General features: G+C 32.3%; 1 long non-coding RNA gene and 1 pseudogene across 1 annotated transcript; both read left to right on the plus strand.

Annotated features, from left to right (window-relative positions):
- Positions 1-616: 616 nt before the first annotated feature.
- The window catches only part of LOC123209092, an 81,885-nt pseudogene continuing 63,082 nt past the window's right edge, over positions 617-19,419 (plus strand).
- On the plus strand, positions 1,503-3,175 carry LOC123209106. Its single transcript, XR_006500944.1, has 3 exons — positions 1,503-1,711; positions 1,834-2,135; positions 2,222-3,175. It is a non-coding gene; the product is annotated as an uncharacterized LOC123209106 (long non-coding RNA).

The raw sequence follows: 19,419 nt of genomic DNA on the forward strand, positions 1-19,419 counted from the left end.
GCATTGGTAACCTTCAAAAAGTTTCATAAGGATTTTTCTTTTATCAAAGCCGGTATGTATGGATCACACTGTCATGCAATATGGAGCTTTATATATTTACATTTTTTGTAATATTTTTATCGCCCTATCTATGTGATGTGAGTTGGGCACTTAACTAAGTGTTTTATATCCTCTTGGTGGAATCTGAGCATAATTTAAGTAAAATCTCTTACATTTAAGTTCCTTCGCAACTTGTGAAATCAATTATGTGGAGGATTCTAGTCAGCCAGTCTCTATATGAAATTTTAACAATATGTTGTTGCACATGACTTTTCTACTTAAATTGATAGATAACTAGGAAAGGATCCACTTTGAGATGCTCCATCAGAGAATAGACTGAATTTTTGTTTGGCTTCAGAAGGTGATGAGGAAAGCCTCTTTTCTTGTATAATTATTTTAAAGGAAAGTTTGAAAGGCCGCTGCAGATATGAAACCAAATGTGTACTTAAATATGCTTGAATTATTGCAAGATGACTCTTCTGCTTGGGCCCCCAGGCTGCGGGAAGACCACCCTTTTAAAGGCTCTCTCTGGAACTCTTGACAAATAGCTAAAGGTTTCAGAATTTCATTTGGAATGTTACCATCTTGACTGTCAGTCATATGCATGAATCTATAACTAAATATCTAACTTGCTTAAGCTTGATAGAATCATGAAAGGAAAGCTTGAAGCATCACAACTGCACATCATTGATAGGTTTCCTAATTTTATTATTTGATTATATTTCACTCTTTTACTGCACAGTTGTATACTGCTGGACAAAACCAAAGGTAACTCTGCCTCATATCAGAGAGAGAATCTAGCCCAAGTTTTTAGATTACCTTGTTACATTTTCAAAAAGGATCAAGTCTATTTGTAGCCATATGTTCAATAACCTTTAGGCTTTTAGCTTGATACAAGATGAAAACAAATAAATAATATCTTTAGCTAATTTTCTTCTCTATTGTCTGCTATCTAAGTTTGATGTCCTAATGTACTCAGTTTTGGTTCTGTTTTCTTCAAAGGTGACAGAAGTTTCTTACAATGGTTACCGGTTGGATGAGTTTGTTCCCCAGAAAACGTCAGCTTATATAAGCCAAGAAGATCTGCATATAGTAGAAATGACAGTGAGGGAAACACTTGATTTTTCTGCCCAATGTCTTGGTGTTGGAAACCGAGGAAGTAGGCTTCCTTAAATTTAATTCAATGATGTATTAGTCATAGCTACCTTATCAATTCTTTCCTACAAGTAGTTGATAGGTATGGTACTATTTTTTTTTCCTGCCTATGCAGATATGATGATGGACGTCAATAAAAGAGAGGAGGGAGGAATTGTACCGGATCCAGATATAGATACTTACATGAAGGTATGTTCAGCATATTTTTCTAGTTTAAATCTGATGTTTTGTTCTCTATGTCGTTGGTACTTGTATGAAATGTTCATAACAAAGGTTGTTATAACAGGCAATTTCTGCCAAAGGACAAAAAAAAAAAAAACAACCCTTAAAACAGATCATGTGTTAATGGTATTTCTCTTTGTTGAAGCTGTAACCATATTTCAAATGCTTTAAGTTAAAATGTTTACTGTCTTGGTGACTTCCCAGGTTCTTGGACTTGATATTTGTGCTGACACAATGGTGGGAGATGAGATGAGAAGAGGCATCGCTGGAGGTCGAAAAAGGAGACTGACTAAAGGTGATTTTTTTAAAAAAGTATCTGCTCCACTTGGTAGAAATGTTTATGGAATAGATTATTCTAAGGATTAGATGCATTCTATTATAAATCTTATAGGATTAATTTTTCATTAAAATATGCAGGAGAGACGGTTGTTGGTCCCACAAAAGCCTTATTTATGGATGAAATATGAAATGGTTTAGACAGTTCAACTGTATGTCAGATTGTTGCTTGTCTGCAGCAGCTGTTGCATATCATGGATGCTACCATATTGATTTCACTTCTTCAGCCAGCTCCAGAAACATTTGAACTCTTTGATGGCATCATTTTTATGGCAGAAGGAAAGCTTGTGTATCAAGGATTATGCAATCAAGTTGTAGAATTTTTCGAGAACTGTGGATTCAGGTGTCCTCAAAGAAATGGCATAGCTGACTTTCTTCAGGAGGTTAGTGAATTAGAGCTTATAATAATTTATTTTTCACGCTTAAATATTAGTAGTTCAACTTTTAGTTTTTATTCTTTTTTCGGCAGGTGATGTCTTGAAAAGATCAAGCGCAATACTGGTACCACACTGAAGCTCCTTACAATTATGTTTCAATAGATATGTTCTGTGAAAAGTTCAAGAATCTCCTCTTGGCAAGAAGCTTGATGAGGATCTCTTGGTGCCATATGATAGATCCAAAAGCCACAAGGATGCTCTTTCCTTCAATGTGTATTCTCTTTCTAAGTGGCAACTCCTTAGAGCTTGCATGTCAAGGGAATATCTTCTGTTGAACAGAAATTCTTTTATCTGTGTTCAAAACAACCCAGGTTATTACTATAATTATTAATTTTCAATTATGTTATACTTTTGTAATTACATGTGCAAAGGCATGGATAATCTGAAACATGTAAAGGAATTTCTTGTTACAGATTGTTATCGTTGCAACCATCATGATGACCGTCTTTTTGCGGACTCAGATGGAAATTTATGCTCTTCATGCAAATTACTACATTGGTTCCCTGTTCTTTGGACTCATGATACTTCACGTTGATGGTATTCCAGAATTGTCTCTGACGACAGCTAGACTTCCAGTGTTCTTCAAATAGAAAGAGTTGTACTTTTACCCTGCTTGGTCATATGCAATTCCAGCCACCAATTTGGAAATTCCTCTTTCATTAATTGAATCTGTGACATGGACATGCCTTACTTACCATGTCATTGGCTACAGTCATGAGGCCAATTGTTGAGTTTTAATTACAGTGGATGTGTTTACTAGTGCATTGTATCCTTTTTATATCTTATTTATCATTTCATTATATTATATGATCTATCAATCATCAATCAGTGCGTTATATCTAAAGCTTAACATCAAACAATCTCCAAAATGATAGCATACTGAATTCTTATGATTAGCTTTGTTAATCTTCTGTATCAAAATAAAAGAAAATGATTATGTACTCAGACATGAATTCCTCAACAATGTGCTTGAATTCACTTTGCAGATCATTTAGAAGTAGTTGCTGCAAGAAAGTTTCTCATTTTCTGGTAGCTGAGGTTCTGATATTTAATTGATTGCAATGATTTAGGTTCTTCTGTCAGCTCATTCTACTTTTCACTGTACACTTTACCTTTATATCCATGTTTCGGTTTTCGGCATCAGTCTGCCAAACTTTGGGTGCTTCCATGACAACCAATGCTTTTGCGGTATTGGTAGTCCTGATTTTTGGTGGTTTCGTGATCACACATCGTAAGGCTATTTGGACCTCCAATTTGTTTTTAAAATCATCATCCAAAAGGATAAACTTATGCTGTGTTATTCATTGTAGCCTCCATGCCTGGGTGGTTGAAGTTGGGGTTTTGGGTTTCCCCTTTCATATGGAGAGATTGACCTTTCTATAAATGAATTTCTTGCTCCTTGGTGGCAAAAGGTGAGCTCTCATAGGAACACTTTTTGGTTCCTCTAATCAAGAAACCTATGCAAAAATCTTGTCCGTTAAGGCTGCTATTCGTTCTATGTTTTATTTCTTCATTGTCATTGGCAGAGGGATACCCAGCAGAGCTTATTCAATATGTTTGGTGCATTTTATGTTCGGTGATATTCATGGGCATCAATAATTGCTCAACTGCTGTACCTTGTGTTGCGACAGACCGGAATGCGCATCATATAGCATTGCTCAATAGAACATATATAACAGCAAACAAATAACATCGTGTTTATATATTATCTGCAAACATAAGATTACCATTAAACACAACATATAACACTGACATGTCATTGAGTACATAGATGAATATTTTGAGATCTGGTCATTAAGTATCATAAAGGACATTCTGTGACTTAATGATAAAGGACCTTCTGGGTTGATGGAGTTAATGATCTGGTCTCATCGTGTGTGTGTGTATATATATATATATTTAAAAAAAGAATATTTTGTAAGATTAAAAACAATAAAATTATATGTACATACTTTTTATACATAATTTGAGTATATAGATAATGTATCAATATGTGATTGAATAATTTTGAATTAGAGATAAAATAAAATTTAATCATATGATGCGACATTATCTGTATATTTAAATTGTGTACAAAAAATATATATATAACATTGTTCGATAAAAAATATCTAACAGCAAACAAATAACATTGTATTTATAAGTCATCTGCGAACAAAAGATTATTATTAAACACAACATATAAGACTTTTTGAAAGAAAAAACAGATAATACCTCAAAACCATTGTATAACAAGCGTATAATAGGATTGAGAAATTACTTAAATAAATAAATATGATTATGTAAACAAAAATTTTAATAAGGCCAAAACGCTGTTCCATCCAAAGTTTGTTGAAGTGACAAATTCTTTGTCTAGAAGTTTCAAAAAAACCCAAAATTTTACTTTTCCTTGGTATTCTTTTTAATTTTCTTTTCCCCTTATTTTTCCTATTTCCATTTTCAAAAGTTTGAGGGGCAAATAAACTTTTAAAAAATTTGGGGTGTTAAAAAAATTTTCAAGGATATTTGATAAATTCAAAAAAGTTTGGGGGTGTTTTTTGAAGTTTGCTTTAACGATAGACTTCTTTGAATGAGTTTTAACTGGAGAATACGGTAAAACATGTCACAAAATAGTTTCCTAAATAATGAGGGTGTAATTGGTATTTTAACTCTATTTGCATAAGAATGTAAGAGAAAAAATGTAAGCAGAAAGCAATTGGCGAAGTCTTCTTGCCCATTTCTGACTGCATCCATGATGGTAACATCAAATCAAAAATGAAGATATTATTGTTTTATAGTTAATAGATCAAAAATGAAGATACCCACTATGTAAGTTATGGCAGAAGTCTTCTAACGTGTTTTTCAGTGTGTGAACCTAAGAATGTGTAAATATTCCACATGTTAATCACATTGGCATGCTCCACTTGGAAAATAATACTTGGACTTTGAATAACTGCCAGTCAACAAATATATCTGAAATTAAGAATGTGGAATATAATTTGAGCTAAAATAAATATTGCCTCTGCACTAAATTTTTAAAAGAAAGTTATTTAATTAACAAGGCAAGAAGCTCTTCAATAACTATTTCTTATTAGTAATCAAAATAACAGGAAAAAATTCATGACATCATAACAGCATCACGGTGACAATATTGCCTCTTCATTTTTTGTTTTTTCTATATAAAACCATGTATGTTCTTGTGGTTTCATCATTCAAGAAGAATGAGTTGTCTAATGTGGGCTTATCAAATTCTATGCATTCAGTTGTTATTTTTGTGTTCTCAAAGTTCTGCAACACTCTGCTCTCATGGCCAGAGTTATGCATTGCTCCAATTTAAACAACACTTTTCCTTCATAAATACTTCTTTCTCTGATTGTGATTATCTTCAACTCTCTTATCCAAAAATGATGCCTTGGAAAGAGGATAAGGATTGCTGCTTATGGGATGGTGTCACATGTGATTCTTTAACAGGCCATGTGATTGATCTCGACCTTAGTTGTGCCTGGCTTCATGGAAGTTTTCTGTCAAACTCTAGTCTTTTCCTTTTGAATCATTTGCAAAGGCTAAACTTAGCTTTTAATGATTTCAATCTTTCTCATATTTCTTCTAATTTTCATCATTTGTCTTGTTTGATGAATCTTAATATCTCATACTCAAACTTTTCAGGTCAAATTCCTTTTGAAATTGCCTAATTGTCTAAATTGATTGTTCTTGATCTTTCTGGAAATTACTTTGATGACCTTTCAATTGAAACAAATACTTTAAAGGGGTTAGTTCAAAATTTGACCGAATTAGCAGAAGTTCATCTTGATAATGTGAACATGTCTACTGTTGTACCAAGTTCCTTCATGAATTTATCTTCTTCTTTATCTCTTTTGAGTCTCTCTTCTTGTGAATTGCAAGGGAACTTTCCAAATAGCATCTTCCACCTACCAAGTTTAAAAACCCTCAATTTAGCATATAATCATAATTTGACAGTTGTTTTCCCAAAGGTTAACTGGAGTAGCCCCCTCAAGTTTTTAGATGTGTCTTCCATAACTTTCTTTGGAGAATTACCAAGCTCTCTTGGAAATCTCAAATACTTGACACATTTTGCTGCCTCAAACTGCGGTCTTTCCAGGTTATTACCTATCTCACTTGGAAACCTTTCAAACCTTAATCATTTGTGGTTGTCAAGAAACAATTTTGGAGGTCACATTCCTTCATTTTTTGCAAATTTTGATAAGCTCAATATATTAGTTCTTTCGTCCAATAATTTCACAGGTCAAGTTCCTGATATGATTTTGAACATAAGTCATCTTTCTTATTTAGATTTTTCATTGAACCAACTAACTAGTCCAATTCCTTCTCATGTAAATAGGTTAGGAACTTTAGTTTATATTTCTTTATATCATAACTCTTTCAATGGGTCTCTGCCATCTTGGTTATTCACTTTATCTTCGTTACGGTTTGTAGACTTAGGTTTTAACCAACTAACAGGCACTATAAATGAATTTCATATTAAATCATTGCAAAGTCTCCTTTTAGATAGTAATCGATTGTACGGATCAGTTCCAAGTTCATTATTTGAACTTGTTAATTTAACTACTCTTTGTCTTTCTTTGGACTATTCAAGTGGCATTGAGCTTAACTTGTTTTCAAAGCTTAAGAAACTTGAAGTGCTTAACTTTTCTCATGTCAATCTATCTTTGAGCACCCAATTCAAAGGTAACTCTTCCTTTTTGCAACTCACCTGGTTGAGATTATCTGCTTGTAACTTGAGTGAATTCCCAGATATTTTAAGGAAATTAGACCAACTCACTTACCTAGACCTTTCTGAAAATAGAATCCATGGTCAAATTCCTAAGTGGATGTGGAACATTGGAAAGGAAAGTTTGAACAGGTTAAATCTTTCCTACAACTTTCTTACAACCATAGATCACCTTCCATGGAAAAAACTTCAATTTTTAGACCTTCAATCCAACTTTATTACAACACCATTTCCAATTGCACTGCCTGAGCTAAGGGTTCTTTCATTGTCAAACAACAATTTGACAGGAGAGATACCTCACTTGTGCAATATGAGTACGTTACTCTATGTAGATCTTTCAAATAACAACTTGAATGGTACAATTCCTGACTGCTTGATAAACTCTAGTAGTCTTCGCATCTTGGATGTATGAAAAAATAGACTACATGGCAACATTCCTCATGCATTTGCACAGGGCAATTATTTGAGGACACTTAACTTCAACGGTAATGGACTTGAAGGGCCAATCCCTAGAAGTTTGGTCAATTGTATAAGGCTTTAAGTTTTAGGTCTTGGAAACAACAACATAAATGATAGCTTCCCTTATTGGTTGGGAGATCTTCCCGAGTTGCGGGTTCTTGTTTTTCATTTCAACAACTTCTATGGTTCTTTTGAATTTAATGGTAGTCTCCCAATGGTGAGAATCTTAGATCTCTCACATAATAATTTTGATGGTTATTTGTCGGCAAGGTTTTTTGAGAATCTAAAAGCTATGATGAATCTTGATGAAGAAAAAAAGAAATTGAATTATATGGGTGATTCATATTATCAAGATTCCGTGGTGATAGTAGTTAAAGGTTTTGAGATCCAATTAAAGAAAATTATTACTACTTTTACTACCATTGATTTTTCAAACAATCACTTTCATGGAGCAATTTCGAGCTCAATTGGAAAACCTCATTCACTTCGACTCCTCAATCTTTCTCAAAATGGTCTAACTGATCATATTCCTTCGTCATTGGGAAACTTAACTACACTTGAAGCCTTAGATCTATCTTCAAACAAGCTTGTTGGAGAGATTCCAAGACAATTGGTAAGTTTGACCTTTCTTGCAAAGTTAAACTTATCACAAAATCAACTTGTGGGACCTATCCCTCGAGGGAACCAATTTGACACCTTCTAGAATGACTCGTACATTGGAAACCCAGGATTGTGTGGATTTATTTTGTCTAACAAATATAATATTGATGAGGCAGTACAACCAAAATCATCAATATTCGATGGTGAAAAGCTCAATAATTCAGAATGGTGTGAATGGAAGGTTGTTATGATGGGATATGGATGCAGACTAGCCCTCAGCTTATTTATAGGATATCAAGAGTTCTCAACAGGAAGACCGAAATGGCTTCTAAGGATGATTAATAGAGCTACTAAAAGATTTGAGAGGAGTAGAAGACGTAATAAGAAGGCTAAGCAAAAGTTGGTCTCTTCATAAGGTCAGTTTGGTCTACTTTTCTTTGTCTAGACATTTAGGATCTCCATTATTAATTGACTTAGATTTTCAGTTTTAATATTAATATTATCTGATTATATGCTAATATTATTCCCATTTTAGCAATGCAGGTACTTGCTTTTGGGTGATCAGGTAAGGTGTGAAGATCAATGTCATAGAGGATTGCCAAATTTTAGGATTCATTGTTTGTAGTTAAATATATATAGCATCTAATAGTGTTGTGCCTCAAACAACTTGAACAGATTTCAAATTTTTATTGTACCAATTTCAATACGTGGTTATGACGTTTATGAACCTTGTGATGTGAAGAGATGTATTCTGTCTATGATGTGATTATAGTTTGCAGTGCTTTCTTTAAAAGAACCAATTCCTGTCTAAAAACAATTAATAATTAATCATTAAACGATTTCGACTTTAATTAATACAAAGAATATACTTTTAAATCGTTTGATTCGAATTACTTGAATGACATTTTTGCTAGTTTTTAATAGAATAATACTGGCATTTAAGTTTACTTTCCAACTTTTCTGTAACAAATGATATTATGATGCATTATTGTGTCTTTGAGAAACAAACAAAAGAAAGACGTCAAAAACTGTACATTGGGAATAGATATAAATCCTTTAGATCAAAGATGATTGCTGTTATTAAAATTCATAATAAATCTTGCATAACAAATCAAAGATGATTCTTGGATTCGAGTCTATCACGTTTGTAAAATTTTCTAATTAATTACTTATAAAAAAAATCTCAACCATTAATTATGCAAGATGAAACACCTCATATTCTAAACTCATTCAAAATTGCAAAGCTAATTTATTTTATGGCTTTATTTTAAATAAAAGTAATTCTACGTCATAAAATATTCTTATTCCTCTCAAAATAGACTCAAAAGTAATTAAACATAATCTACGTTTTATAAATAATGATCCACAATTACAACATTCATCAATCTTCTTTTTGTTTCACTCCTCTTAACTAATCTAAAAAACTTGTTCCGCAAAATAAAGGAGATAAAGAGTGAGCCAACAACTCAACAAATAAAAACAAACATAATACATAACTTTTTAATAAATAAACGTTGAATTATAAAAACTTCTTATTTTCAAAATAATTGGTCCTCCACAGACCTTTCATTGTATTTATATTCATAATTGGTCCATAGACTTTTCATCATTCAACATATATCCCTGGATGTTTAATGATTTGATTATATTTATCGATTCATAAATCCGTTAATTTCTTATCTTACTACGGACATTCGACAAAAACAATTTTATAAAACTTGCTTTTCTAAAATAATCTTTATGTTCGGAAAATATTCCAAAATCTTTATTCAAAAAATTAATTCAAATACTTTCATCTTAACAACCACATAGTATAGTATAAGTTTTTTTCTATAGAAAATATGAAAACACTTTTCAAAAGTATTTTATATAAAAAGATTATATACTTCTAACATATAGTCATAAAATAAAATCATACTATAATTTATCAATCTTAGTAAAAAGAATTTTATAACATAAATAATCATATAAACATTTTTCATATAAAACAAAAATCATTACATATTATATAAGCTTTTATTTACCTCGACAACTTCTAACTATGTCTTTAATCACCCAATGAGATACCAATATCTTCATGTTGTCTCAAATCTTCAGTCCTTTTATTGATCAAAATAACTCTACAACTCCCCTTTCTTCAATTGCCAAAATATAGAAAAACTAATATTATTATTTTTCTTATGAAGTCTAAACTCTTGGAAAAACAAATTTACAGCTTATAAGAATCTATTCAAAGAGATAAAAACTCCTTTAATTATAATTAATTAATACCTCTTTTTCTCCAAATCAATCCAACTATATCCCTTGTTTCCATTCTTAAAAATCCGTCAAATCATAAAATCTTTCTTTTTTTTTGGGTCAAAGTCAATGATTCCTCCTATATATAATCTCTTAATATTGCTTTGCAACAATATTTATTTGATCTTAGCATCTCCCTACATTTTCTTTATCAAATAGTGTTTCTGTTTCTTTTTCTCTTTGTACAAAAAGGGTATATTACACATAATTCTTAGAGCACTTAAACTAATATTTAATTCAACGATTATGGAAAAACATATTTCGACCATCATTTAAAAGTTTTGAATCTTTAAGAAAAACTTGAAATTGTAGGTGAAAAATTGAATTGCTAGATTGATCCTCCCTTATAATAATTTTTCACTATGTGACAACTTTCAAATGGTAAAGTTAAAGGTGAAGCCAACCCCTTGTAAGGTAGGCTTATGCCTACCACTAAATTAAAAAAAATAAAATGAATAGTTTAGCATGAAGGTCATGCTTATCCCGCAACCTTAAGGTTGTAGGTTGCATTAGCCATTTCCTCCTTCAGTCTATTTCTTTGTGTAATATCTCATCAAAGCTCATCCCTAAAATAATGAATACTACAACTTGCAATTTGCCTAGTTGTTCTGCCAGCGTGATTTGCAAACTGCGGTGTGAGTCTCAGTCAATAGTTTGCTATTCTACAAAACAAAAATTAGAGTACCTAATGGTACAGTTGTAGAGATAAAGGCGGATTCAAGCTAAATTGAGTCGACCTTGAACAAGGGCTCACTCAAGCTTGGTTTGAATCCATAGCTCAACCTTTAGCTTAAGCTCATTCAAACTAGTGCACAGTATCATTAAATGATTGTTGATGAGGTGAACATTACTGCAAACAGAGTGAATAATATCATTGAAGGGACGAACAATATTGCTAGAAGGTGACAATGTCATCAAATGGGCAAATGAGCCAAACTTGACTAACTTGGCTAATTCGAGTCAACATAGATTCAAGCTTGAGTTTTTGACTCGAATTCACCCTTATACAAAGGTCCCCTTTGAAAAATCCTTGTTTCACCATTGGGTGAAAAGGGAACTAAGACCTAATAGGAATTTTCACCATTGGTTCCACCGTCAAAGACTTAGGAAAACCTAGTTGTTTCCTTTAATGATCACAAGAAACGTAGTAACACCTCATTGGACTATAATACTACTAGCTTTTATTAAATCAACTAATGTTAGTGCCAAATAAGAAAATTTTCAACATTCTCACATTTGGCGAAATCTAATTATTTTACTTTATGTAAAAAAAATATTTTATAAAATGACTCTCGAGTCGCTTATAAGAAAAGTTGTGATGTGACCATTTTTTAAAAAAACAAAATAGTCTAGAAGCAACATCACAAGAACAATACAATTAATAATTTAATATGACCTCTAATAATGAATCAAAACAATTATTTCATCAATTTATTGACAGAAAATCAATCCATGATTATCATTACTAGCAACGACATTGATATAGATTAGTAATTAAGTGTGACAAAAGTAACTCCCAACAAATGATCATAAATATATGTTATTCCTATTCAACATTGATTGAGTTAAATTTCTCTCTAACTTTATGATTTTAGAAAAATAAGAAAATCTCAAATCTTCCAATGAAGCTTGTATATTTGAACTAACAATCTTGTGATGTTAAAACATGAAATATATACATATGATTGTCATTCTCAAGACAATCAATATTCTTAAGACATAGTGTTGTGTAATAACAAATCATATGTGCTCACATATATAAAATAAACATAAAAGAACAAAGATCATGATCAAACATTCATTAACTTAAATAAGAGTCCTTCGGTAGAAAAATATGTATCAATCCTTCACCAACCCATTATATTAAAAGACCCTTAAAACCCTTTTGTTTTTAACATAGACTCTAAAGGTTATATGTCTTAGTCCTTTGGTTAGGGGAACATCAGACATCTACTATGTGATTGAATCTGCTTGTAGTTTTGTTGTTCTTAATAAAGAACACAACTATACCATTATCATAATAGATCATAAGTTGTTTAAACATTCTCCTCTATGTGGCTTGCTATACCTTTAGCAAGTAGAGGTCTCAGTCTATCTCTGCTTCTTATTCCATTTTCTAACCTTTCTTGGTACATCTTGATTGGAATGGTCTCATGCCCTTATTTGATATCTCAGGCTGTTGACCCCTTTCTGTACTACTACTAGTTGACTAGGGCTCTAATATTGATCCCTTAGACATCATTTTGACAAACAACTCAAGTCTCAAAGCTCTACTTAAGGCTTCACTATAACTTTAGGTGGCTAAACTCCCATCATGACATTCGAGGCTATAATTGGATCAAGCCCGTAGATGAAGTTATCCATTCTCCCCAACTTTTAACTGGCTATCCCAAGGGTGTCCTTACCAAATTGTTGAATTTGTTGGCATACTCCTTTTTTGAATCTGATCATTATGATAGTGATATGAACTCTTGGGCCCTCATACATGTGACATTAACACCCCTATACTCTGCCTTAAAGAGTCGTCTAACTCTAGCCACGTTATTTTTATTTATTTAAAATTATGATTACAACTGATTATACATTGGTGACTATTGGCTCTAGAGTATCTATCCTAACAATTAGTCATATGTCTAATGTCATATGAAGTTATATGTCTATTATGCTTCTATTGCGATAAAGGTTTTGTCAATGAGTTCAATAAGTTGTTATCAGTGTCTACTCTACCTATTTACGTATCTCCGCACTGAATTATTTTTTGAATAGGTGGTATTGTTTAAATATATGTTTGGATTTTTAGTGAGCATGTAGCTCTTTTGCCATAATCTAATCAGGTAGTATCACGTTTGAGTAATATGATATATGGAAAAGGCTATGTTGAATTAATGACACATAACCACCATGATCTTGGTAATTTTGGTGATTGTTTTACACAAAAATAATTATGCCTTGACCAGTTTAATGCAATTCCTTTAGTATGTTTCATTTTGGGAGAATATTAAAAAAATATATTTTATATTTCCATTAGGTGGTTTAAAAAATACAGTAATAGTATTATATATTATATCATGTGATTGGTTTGATAAAGCTAAAAGGTCATATGACCTTTTGTGGGGACAGCTTGACGGAATGCTTATTCAAGTTAAATTAAGCAGTAGAAATTAGGTACTCTCTCCATTCCAAATGACGGCAACTTTACAATTTATTCAATTCCATCAAGAATCACTATTTTAAAGAAGATGAATCCAATTCAAGGAGGCATCAAGCATAAATTCATCAACAAATTAGAAAACTTTTGACAAGTAGTAGTCATTGGGGTTGCCGCCGACACGTCCAAAGACAATTCTAACGCCATTGAGATTGTCAGGCAGAGGTTTATGTAATGGTGTACATTAGAGGTTGCACTATGTCGACTTAGTACATTAGAGATTTATGTAATGCCAATAAATTCAGTCAAATCTTAAGTTTTGGGATTTTGTTTTCCCAAATAAGTATTTCTGATGAAATAACAAAATTCTATACTTTCAAGTTTAAAAAAATTAATTTACCACTTGTATGTTAGAGACAACTCTTAGTTTTAACACTCAAAAGGTATCTATGTTATTTTGTACAAATATAATAATATGGAGTGTCAGGGTATAAATGTTATTTTTCAAAACTTATTTTGTTTAGAAAACTATTATATTCACTTTATATATTTTAAAAATATATTTGTAAACCTAATAGTTTTAATATGATATTTACACCCTTAATTTGTTGCATTTTATTCATTTTTTATGGTGCAAATGTAATTTTTGAAACTATTGAGAGATATATTAGAATTTAAAATTAAAAAAAAACTGCAAATTTTATTTTAGAATTTCTAAAATGCCCTAAAAAATTTTCATTACAACCCTTTAAATTAAAAAATAAATAAATTTACCCTAAACATATGATTATATGCCATGACACCAATATATATATTTGTGTTAGTAATTTTTTTAGTTTTAATTAAAATTAATATAAATTAGGAGAAAAAAATTTATTTAATAGACTTTTAGAGGCATTGTGTTATTTAGCGATAGCGTTTTTTTATCTTTTCAATATTGTTATAAAATATTTAGCAGATTTTTTAACGAGTATAATATATGGATAAAAACTTGGTTTTTTCAGAACTAAAAAGTAAAAATTTGTTATCTCATCATACCCAACGTGGGAAGCAGTCATTAGGCTTTTTTTTTGACTTTAACACTATTTAAAACAGGTTTTGAATTATAAATATTTGCAGATACAAGCTTTACAATATGTAATAATTTTATAATAAGTTTTGTAGATAATATTTTAAGATATAAGTTACAATGTCAACCCAAGTTCACCATTAATCATCTGCTATCGTTGTGTTACCAAGATACCTTCCTAGGTACTATCTAAAATATTCCAAACTCCTTGTCTCAATCGATATGAAAATTCTATAGCGGCACAAACAATAACGAAATGGGTGTTTTCATGCTTTAAAAATCTCCCCACCACCATTACAATTTCTCTCTTTAGTAATCATCATCACTGCCGGCGACTCTAATGAAGATCATCTCCAGGAGCATCAGTATTTTACTCATTTACTTGATCGGTTCTGCAATTTTTCTGTTGCTCCTGCTATCATTATTATTCTCTTCGTTGCACAGTCAAGCTGGTCCCAGAAACTACAATTCTGAAGGGCCGCCATCGATTGAGGAAAGAGTTGATGATGAATACGTGAGAACAGTAAGGCAGAATTGTAATCAAGAGATACAATGACAATTGCTGGGATTTATTCATCGAACTCGACACTGCTCTCTCTTGGAAACCTTTGAGAGGGAGGTCTATAGATTCGATTCCGCACCAATCTCACATGAATGGTAGATACGGGAGAATTATGATATTACAAGGGAACAAATACCATGAGTACAAATTATGATATTACAAGACAACAAATATCATGAATACAAATAAATTACACAAACTTATTGTATCACATACCTAGTACTCTGATATTTTAAAGGCCAAATGATTATTTACCACCCAAGGTTTGATGCAAACCCAACTTTCCACTCGTTAATTATCGAAAATCCAAATACTCATCCGTCTGCTAAATTTTACTGTTATTATCAGAGGTAAAATTGTATTTATCAAAATATTTAACAAAACTAAAAATTTATCATATTTCCTTCCTAAATTTAAAAATCTAACAAATTTTCCTCCACTCAAAATTTAAAAAATCAACATTTCCCTCTATGGTTTTCCTAGCCACACTGCCCAACCGCGACGACCTTCTCCTCTCTCTCTCTTGACTTCTCTTCCACAAAAGACCACTAATACCAGTTGGAACGGTGGCCCGAAGATCGGCATTTGCTGGATCTTCATCAGTTTATCACAATGAAGAGCGATGAAGATTAGTGTGAAATGCCAAACTTGGTGTCTTTCATCTTTGGGAAACATCGATTTTCATGCCTTTGCCTCCTTAACCAACATCTTCTCTCTTGTCTTCTTACTCACTTCCCCTAGTGCCTTTGAAACCTTACTATATGCACCAATAAACTATGAAGCCCTATTCAGAACATAGTGATTCTTCATGAGTCCAGATCTTGCGTTACTAATTGTCTACTCAATAGTTGACAAGGTAGACTTAGTCTTTTTAGAAACCTAAAACTTCTCATCCATTTCCTCCACTTTGTCATTGACAAAAGATGTGCCAACACTTACTTTCTCAGTGAGGCCAATTTTTAATCAATAAAAACAACTGTTATAGTTGTAGTAGATGTGAACCTGTGCTTCTCATCAAAGGCTTTTGCTTTGCTAATTACATCTTTACCAAGAATAAAGCCCTTGGCTAGCATGCTACTTATAACAACCTCTGCCTTCGAGACAACAAATTCACTCTTAAATGAAATTCACCAATAGAAGTGGATGAAAGGCCAGATTTTGGCTTTTTGAAACTTAAAAAGATAAAAATTTGTCCTTTTAGTAAATCTTGGGTGGGAAATAGTCATTTCGCCTTATTCATATTTGTTAATAACCATTTCTCCCCAACATTATTACCTTGAATTCTGTAACATCTGCAAGTATGCTTAAGGGTACTTTGGTCTTTTTTAGTATTTTCCTATGTGAGATTGTGTTTGTGAAGCTATTATGTGATTTGTGGCATGCATGTCATGCATGAGAGGCTACACGCCCGTGTAAGATATGGCAGAGAGGGCAAAATGATCTTTTCACGAATTGTTTAATTTGGCCAAGGTACACGCTCATGTAAATAGGGTACATGGCCGTGTCTAGTCAGTGAATTTTGAATTCTGAGATAAGGACATGTTCCATGGCAATTGCACAATGTGGTTTTAATGCTTCATAATTGAAATACACGCCCGTGTATGCCTGTTTAATCTAAAAATAAAAATAGGTGTAGAATGTGCAACACTCACTTTTTTCTAAAATCTTTTTAGCCAATAAGAGAAAAGGGAGGATTGGAGAGTGGTAGAGCCATGTCTTGCTAGGAGAGAAGCTTTTGAGAATCGTTCAAGCCACGAGAAGACTATTATCATTGTATTAAGATAAGCAGCATGAGTTCTTGTGTTATTGTTGTATTGGGTGTTACTGATGGTTCAGAATTGAATGTGAACATGATACTTGATTGCTTAGGTTATATATATATATATATATTGATAGCAAAAGCAAGGGTTGATTGAGTTTTTTTTCATGATTATGGTTTTATTTGTAGTTTATATTTTTTTTTTATCTCGATTTAGTAATGATTTCCTCTATATGTGGTTGTTTAATTTAATGTTAATGGATCATTTGGGTTGGTATAATGATAGAAAATTCACTAAAATTGGTATATGGATGATGAACCTTTGATGTGTAGTATAGAATAAGATAGGCAAATTGGTTATGTGTTGGGCCATGTTGATGTTGTTTAAATCATTGATTCATGTGTGTAGTGCGGAATAGGGCTATATGGTAAGGTATTGGTTATGAAATATATACTTTTAGAAGGATTTTGATTGTATTTAGATGTGTGGAAAATACAGGAGTCTTAGGATTAGAATTTTGGAATTTCAGTGACACACACCGTGTACATTTAGGAATATCTACCCGTGTAAGATTAGGTACACAGGGGTGTAAAATTTGGCATGGACATATGCCCATGTGGTATGGGACACATGACCATGTGACCTGCACCAAGGATACACTCTCGTGTGTTTTTGTCGCTCGTCGTGTAGATTGGGTAATACATGTCTATGTATAAAAGATACACACTCTTGTACTTTTAGGGAAACTTGAAAGTATAATCACTTGAAATGGATTCAAAATGTATGAAGTTTTGTTATGAATATACGAATTAGAGAAATGACAAACTTAACCCTATGAGGGATATTGAGGGAAGAAAACTAATGATAAGACCTTAATGAGAGTTATTGGTAATGGAAATTTATAAATATGTGCCTAACTATGTGGACGACGACATGTATCTGACTGGGTCCTATTTTGATCAAAAAGTTTGATATGATGTACAATACTGTTACAAGCCACCAAATTATGTGTAAAGTGGGAGTAAAAGCAATAAGGCTAATAAATCTTTGTAGTTCCACACCGATGATAAGCGTTATAGCATTTGGGATGAGTGTACAAAGACAAGAGTCATCTAGGGACCCATTGTATGAGTAATATTGTTTTAATAGCCCAAGTCTGATTGGCATGTGTATGAATTGCATATAAGAATGACATTCGAGATGTCATAAGCTTTTCTTTTGATGTTTGGGATATCGATGTACATTGTATGGGTTAGTTATTCGAGATGACTACTCGTTACTTAAATATCAATATTTAGGATGTTGGGGAATACATCCGTGAACTTTCTTAAGAAAGAAGTAACACCACTACATAAATTACTTTTGTTATTTGCAAAATGTAAATTCACTCACATGTTTTATATGTGATTTTGCAAGTAGGGTTCTGAAGTAGTGAGGTGGCAGCGGGGAAACTAGTCGTATGGCTTGTTATGACACATGAGTGCAAGGGGACTTGGATGTTTTTCATTCTCATTCACAAACCATTCATTACACACTTATGATTAGATGTTTTCATTTATATTATCCAGATAATGTTTGAGCTATTGTATTTCATTTTAATACACTTTTGGAATGTGGGTCTGTTTCGAATGTCTTGCATTTAATCATTGAAATAGCATACCATAGAGTACGACTTGTCACATTTCTCAGGGTGCATATCCTGGATAAGTGTAAGTACCCTAAGAGAGGTGATCTCGACAGGTAATTTCATTAGCTTAATGGATTCAGATTGCATAGTGTTTCGGGTATTTCTAAAACCCTAAAGTTTAATTCAATATTTTATAATCTATGTGTAGATATTGGGATTATAGTTTATTGATTTATTTTATTCAGTTTATTCAAAGTAAATCTTACATGTGGTATTAGAGCAATATGTATTAGGTTATAGAATTTGAATTTAAGAATTGAAATTAGAATATTTTATTCCAAAATTAAGGTATGAAATTTGAAATATGGAATTGAAATAACAAATTCTGAAATTGGGGTTTCATTTAAATCAAATTAAGGTTTATTTCAATTAAGATTTTGAATTAAAATTAGGGTTTCAAATTAAAAAAAAAAGGTCACGTAGAGCTATCATTCGACCATAATTTCTAGCAAAATTGGAGGCATTTGAGCCACCATCGTCATAAGTCGTACCCTCATACCCATACTCCTTTAATCAGCACTACTAATCGATGACAAGATTGAGTAGAAAAGTCATAGTTGTTGACTGAGTGTGACTGCCTTCTTCCACAATTTTCTAACATGATTTTAAGGCAAAGACTCTGGTCTAGATGACAATGACACACTTTTTAGATATATCTCTTGTTGGAATTAGTAATCGTTAAAGAAATTGTTAAATTCATTGTTGGAGTGACCGAATTGGATAATTTAGGGTTTACAAGACTCCCAGGTCATAACCCAATTGGGAAAACCCATGAACTCAACCCTCTAACTCAAATAGGTTAAGTAAACCTTGTACAGTCAAACTGGGTCAAACTTGGCCCAATGATCCTACCCGCATATGATTGAATGAACCCAACCCAATAAATAGCACATGATACCACACACGTTAAAATGTTGA

This window comes from Mangifera indica, chromosome 2 (genome assembly GCF_011075055.1).
Source record: "Mangifera indica cultivar Alphonso chromosome 2, CATAS_Mindica_2.1, whole genome shotgun sequence".
NCBI lineage: Eukaryota > Viridiplantae > Streptophyta > Magnoliopsida > Sapindales > Anacardiaceae > Mangifera > Mangifera indica.